This window comes from Triticum aestivum, chromosome 3B, assembly GCF_018294505.1.
Source record: "Triticum aestivum cultivar Chinese Spring chromosome 3B, IWGSC CS RefSeq v2.1, whole genome shotgun sequence".
Taxonomy (NCBI): domain Eukaryota; kingdom Viridiplantae; phylum Streptophyta; class Magnoliopsida; order Poales; family Poaceae; genus Triticum; species Triticum aestivum.
Window position 1 is genome coordinate 768,225,978 of NC_057801.1, and position 6,223 is coordinate 768,232,200.

General features: G+C 44.3%; 1 long non-coding RNA gene across 1 annotated transcript; it reads left to right on the forward strand.

Moving 5' to 3' along the window:
• The first annotated feature begins 4,960 nt into the window (after positions 1 to 4,960).
• On the forward strand, positions 4,961 to 5,725 carry LOC123066449 (uncharacterized). The gene is made up of 2 exons (XR_006431344.1): positions 4,961 to 5,120; positions 5,404 to 5,725. It is a non-coding gene; the product is annotated as an uncharacterized lncRNA (long non-coding RNA).
• Positions 5,726 to 6,223: the final 498 nt, after the last annotated feature.

Genomic DNA, 6,223 nt, shown 5'->3' on the forward strand with positions numbered 1-6,223 from the left:
ATCAGTCCAGTGCAGCATGCTAGATTATAAAACATTGAGAACTGGAGGTGTGCTTTGCCATGCAGCTGTTTTAAATTAGATTTGATCATAGCATGAAATTAAATTGTTTAGACTGAGCATGATAGTGCAGGTTCAGTTGATCACACACCAGCCCACCAGAGATTGAAGTCAAACTTGTACTCTGTAATGCAAGGCAAGAGCTGGAAGGGAGGTCAGAGTAGTAGTTGGAAGTTGGAACATAGGCCAAAGGGTCTAGTGGGTGAGAGTCACAACTATATATTCTTGCCTGGCAGGTGTTCTACTTTTACATACACAGAATGTATCATGCTCGGAAGATAAATGGGTTGATTGGAGCATATCATGAAACAGATAACCATCCTCTGTTAGCAATATAAATGCCCTGTGTCGCCTTTTTCTTGAACTGAAGAATGGACAATGCAGCTCTCCTCCCTACCCATCCGTTGTAGCTATGAAAAGAGGCATCTGATTTTCAGGGAAACCTTGGGCTTGGAGCACTGCTCGTTATTCGTTAAATGAAATGGTCGCGCATCATAGTCAACTTCTCAATGAAGTGCTCTATATAATTTCTTTTTCTTCCTGGATTTATAATTGCATCAGAGGTTAGGTGGGTCTTATGGAGACTGAAGATCGTCTTATTGACAGAATTGGACATTGTTATTCCCCTTCTCCATTGCTTGGTGTGATGTTTGATCTTTAACATATATACGTTCAAAGAAACAAAATGTGTACCATATACGAGGACACATAAGTTCTTGTGTACGTCGTACTCCCTCTGTTCACTTTTATAAGGCCTTGAAGACATTTCAGACAATGTGCAAAACAGTCCGTTTTCAGTTGTCTGAAACGGCTTACAAAAGTGAACGGAGGGAGCAGTATTTTTTAAGGGAAAAAACATTTTTTTTTCTCTAGGAAAAATATTTTTCTTCTTTTTTGAAAACAAAAATCTATTTTCCGGTGGCAAGGAAGAATTGTTGCAGTACAATACATTACACCAAGCAAATTAAAAATCCGTTGCAATACCTACCAAATTTCTCAGTGATCTCACTGCCAAAATGAAGAAGTCCGCAGTAATCTGCTTCTGGGCTAAGCCCAGCCCATTTGAGGGACACTATTTCTCTCATCCAAGAGAACCTGGGCCGTGCCCATTTCAATCTCCTCCCCTCCGCTCCGCCGCCACCAGCACAAGCGCACGATTCTTGTCGTTCCCAGCCGGCGATCATGGCGGAGGTGGCCGCGGCAGGACGAGCGACGCCTCTCCTCAGCAGCCTCCCCGATGAGATCGTGATCTGGGAGATCCTCGTCCGCCTCAACCCCAAATCCCTCCTCCGCTGCCGCGCCGTCCGCCGCTCCTGGCGCCGCGCCACCTCCGCCCACGGCTTCCTCCTCGCCCACCACGCCCGCCAGCCCACCTTCCACATTTTGTCTGGCGAACGATGCGTCCTCGCCTTCCGCCACCATGACATTCTCGCCTTCGACCACCGGGCCGCCGCAAACGCGCAGCTCCATAGGGTCGCCCGGCTTGACAGGCACTTATATGTGGATGCCTCGTGCGACGGCCTCCTCGTCCTCTCCACGTACTACAAGGGTATATGCGGATCCCACATCTCTATCTGCAACCCGACCACGCGTGAGCTCGCCTCCGTCGTAGGGCCGCCGTGGGACTTTGACACCTTGGGGATATACCCACACCGACCTACCGGCGAGTACCGCCTGCTACTGCACCAGGCGAGCCGCAAGGACTCGCCGAAAGATCAAATTGGCTGCTTTGTCCTTCCGTTGGGACCCGACCAGTCACCGAGGTACATCGGGTGGCCGGAGACGAAGGCAGAGTTGCTCGACGAACCTGTCCACGTGCGTGATGGTCTGCATTGGTACCCAAACCCAGTGTATCATCGGAGGGGAAGCACACAGCGTGAAAGCAAACCCATAATAGTATTCGACACCATAGCCGAGTCGTTCCGGCAGATGCATTCTCCAATTGTTCCCACCCAGGGATATATCTTTGAGAAGGGTGGCATGCTTGGCATCTATTGCCATGACGATGATAAGAACACTGTTGGTATATGGGTGTTGCAGAACTACGAAAGCGAGGTTTGGGATTTAAAGTACCAAATCAGACTGCCAGTTGAAGAAATCAGGGGCCGGGTCAAAGATTATGTAGACTATGACTTTCGGGATATTAATCTTTGGGATGTGAACGATGTTTCGGGGGATGGTGGCATGCTCTTGCTGGTCAATTTTGGTTGGTCGGCGTTTCACATTGACACAGATGGCAAATTGATTGACAGTTTCAATTTTGATCTCCAACGCCTCTGTGTTTATCATTGTCAGCTCAAGCAAAGTCTTGTTCAGCATACCTTTTTTCCGGCTCTAAAAGGTTATGCTGTGAATGCTTCACTTTTCATCTGATCGCTGTTCAGTGAGGTGGTGGTTCTTAACGGACTAGCTGTCGTTTCCTTATGAGCCGCAATATCTATGGAATGATCAACTATGAGCCTGCTGGCATCTTGTTTTTAGGCATTGATGTAATATAAGTTAGGATCATAAGCTCTGAATGTTATATTGCTTGTCTCCCTTTTGGTTGAAGTGATTAATGCCGTGTTGATGCTTTGCTCTGCTTTTGAAATATTTGCCAGCTGAACCACCTCATGTGTCGGCAGGAATTGAATTTTCTAGTGGTGTTCTTAGTTCTTAGTTAACTCCGCCTATGTTGTCTCAACATAGCCGGTCCCAAGCCCGGGTAAAGGAGGAGGGTTGTGATAGGCTTGGCGAGCCAACGTAAAAACTCAGCCACTCTTATGGAGATGAAACCCAAAAGATAGGGTTTAGGCTTAGTAGAACTAAAACCGAGTACATGATGTGCGGTTTCAGTACTACTAGCTGTGAGGAGGAGGAGGTTAGCCTTGATGGCCAGGTGGTACCTCGGAAGGACACCTTTCGGTATTTGGGGTCAATGTTGCAGGAGGATGGGGGTATTGATGAAGATGTGAACCATCGAATCAAAGCCGGATGGATGAAGTGGCGCCAAGCTTCTGGCATTCTCTGTGACAAGAGAGTGCCACAAAAGCTAAAAGGCAAGTTCTACATGACGGCTGTTCGACCCGCAATGTTGTATGGCGCGGAGTGTTGGCCGACTAAAAGGCGACATGTTCAACAGTTAGGTGTGGCGGAGATGCGTATGTTGAGATGGATGTGTGGCCACACGAGGTAGGATCGAGTCCGGAATGATGATATACGAGATAGAGTTGGGGTAGCACCAATTGAGAAGAAGCTTGTCCAACATCGTTTGAGATGGTTTGGGCATATTCAGCGCATGCCTCCAGAAGCTCCAGTGCATAGCGGACGGCTAAAGCGTGCGGAGAATGTCAAGAGAGGGCGGGGTCGACCGATTTTGACATGGGAGGAGTCCGTTAAGAGAGACCTGAAGGATTGGAGTATCGACAAAGAGCTAGCTATGGACAGGGGTGCGTGGAAGCTTGCTATCCATGTGCCAGAGCCATGAGTTGGTTGCGAGATCTTATTGGTTTCACCTCTAGCCTACCCCAACTTGTTTGGGACTAAAGGCTTTGTTGTTGTTGTTGTTGTTGTTGTTGTTCTTAGTTCTTAGTTCTTAGTACCATATTTCTTGAATTGAAGAATTGACATTACCATTTTTATTTAGTGGTCTTCTTAATAGTCATTATTAGTAGGGGTGTTCCCTGTTTCTACCCTTCGTTGAAGCTGACGATGAGCATAGACAGATTCTTTGTTGACTTGTAAGCTACATCTGAATTTTTAGAAGACCATGGAGCAGTAGTAGTTAAATTAAATGGTTGCATCATAGTCCACTGCTCAGTGAAATGTTCTGTCATAATTCATTTTTCATAAGCCAGCATGTGAAATCAGATGCAAACTCACAGTTCGGAGCTTCATACCAGCCATAGTAGAAAATATGCAGAAACTTGCACTATTTTCTATCCCCAGAATCGTACTCAAACACACTATAAAAACTTCACCGGAGGAAAAAAGGCCTTACAAGGTTAATTGATTAAGCTACATGAGCAGCAAACACTTTGGACGGTTCTGTACAAAATATACTGTTCTATACAAGTAGGCTTCTGATACTATTGGTAATCTGGTTATGTACAAAAATCAAAACCATATGGACAATGTTTCTGTAGTCTGTACAAAGTATTTTTCAGATAAGTCGACCAATAGTCTGTAGATCATAAACGTATGTTGCCAAGAGTAGCAGATTTTTTCCGTCTAAACAAGGAACTGCCGCTGAATTTTATTATGTGCAGACTTTACATGAAAGATCATTTGTATCTGCAGCGAATGACCGTCGTGGTAATTGGCAAGACATGAGGGACATGTAACATACAGGGATTATGGCTGGAAAAAGACACTTAGTTTTATCTGCTTCTTCCTTATAAGTTGAAGCCAAAAACACATTTTCAGCCTGCTCTCTTCCCTCAGCTTGATTATCATCTTTTCAGCACACAGAAACAGAAGCCTAATATTGTTTCTCGTCAGAGGGTGTTCTCTGACATGTAAGCAAAGTGATATAATGAAGCAATATAAGCTCACCGATGATGCTAATAACTTAAGATGTACTTACTTTGCATATATAAATACCTAACACAATTTGTAGCTGCTGTTTCTAGATTCAGATGTTCACGTATTTTTGCCGACTGTTGTTTTACTTTAACATACACTATATGCTATTGGGAGGACACAGGTGTTGATTAGAATGAACTCAAACTTGTACTCGTAATGCAAGGCAAGAGTAGGCTGAGGGTTCAGAATAGTAGTTGGAACTTGGAACATAGACCTGACTGACCAGTGGGTGAGAGTCAAGACTCAGAGGTGATCCTTGGAACGGCAGGTGCATGTACAGCTACTTATTCTCACCCTACATCTATAAATTCTTCTTCATCTCCAATTGGGGCATCAACTCTTGTATTGTGTCCTGGCTGAGTTCTTGTGAAGCTGTAGTCTGTATTAACCAGTTGTTTCTGTGTTGGTGGAATGGGTCCTCGTGGGCCTGGAGGACCAGGTTGGGGAGGCCCTGGCCCTGGTTCTTGGGGGCCTTGGTTTGGTGGCTTCTTCGGGTCCTGGTAAGTTGAATCCTCAGCTACTAACAGAAATTTAAACTGTGCATTTTTGCCAGCGAAATCATCAAATTAGTATTATCAACATCAACATCTCCAAAAGAAAAGAGAAAGCAATTCATTCAGTTAGATGGTTAGTGGTTTAGTGGTCAACTCAATCAAATTGCAATATATAAGTGGCGAAGCATACATTAGTCGATCGTTTATATTTCTTCCTTTGAATTTTTTTCCCTGTTTGAAACAGATTGTTTATATTCTCTGAAACTCAGGACGAATACTTCTTGTGCAGTTCTACCTCCTCTGTTGTTGCTGCCTGCTCCAAGACTGCTGCGCCCCATTCTTCGGACCCCCGGGCCCAGGCGGCTCACCACCACCACCACCACCCTTCTGATAGCAGCCCAACATATCCACCACAACAAATAATGCAGGCCTAAATGTTGGCTGAAGAGCTTACTTGTGTGAACATTCTGGCTGGTGGGAGTACCCCTTGCTACAGTAGTACACACACTACTGAAAATAATTGTCCTGTATCTATTGGAGATGATTGTCTTACCTAGTTATGTGGCACTTATATTGTTTGTACTGGCTGAATGCAATTATTGGACACAATATGTTGCTGCTATTTCTAGATGGTTTTTGTAGATTCAGTAGTTTACATAATTTTTGCCCGGCACAATATGCAGTTGGAGGATATATGTGTTGATTAGATTAGATCAAACCATACAATAAACTTAATATATTTGACACAATTTTACTTTCCATACACCTATTTTTGTTTAGCATGTACAGTGTACAGGAGAGGGTTGTACCTTGCCGGCTCGATGGTGTTATATCTTATATGTTGCTTATAATTTTCTGAAGGGTCTTACTCATATTTCACTATGAACCATTTCGCCTTCATATAAGGAGTGCACTATTACTTCAGACCTTGGCGACATTAGAATACAGTTTTGTTGCTAATAGTACAACGAAATTTCTGTTTATTTCTCTTTATCAAACACATCCAAAGTGCACTTCTTTGTTCTGCTACTCCACTCTTGCATATTTCTTCTGGTAATCTCTGCACCAATATTAGAGTAGCCAACTTGCACAATATGTTTCAGTTCCAC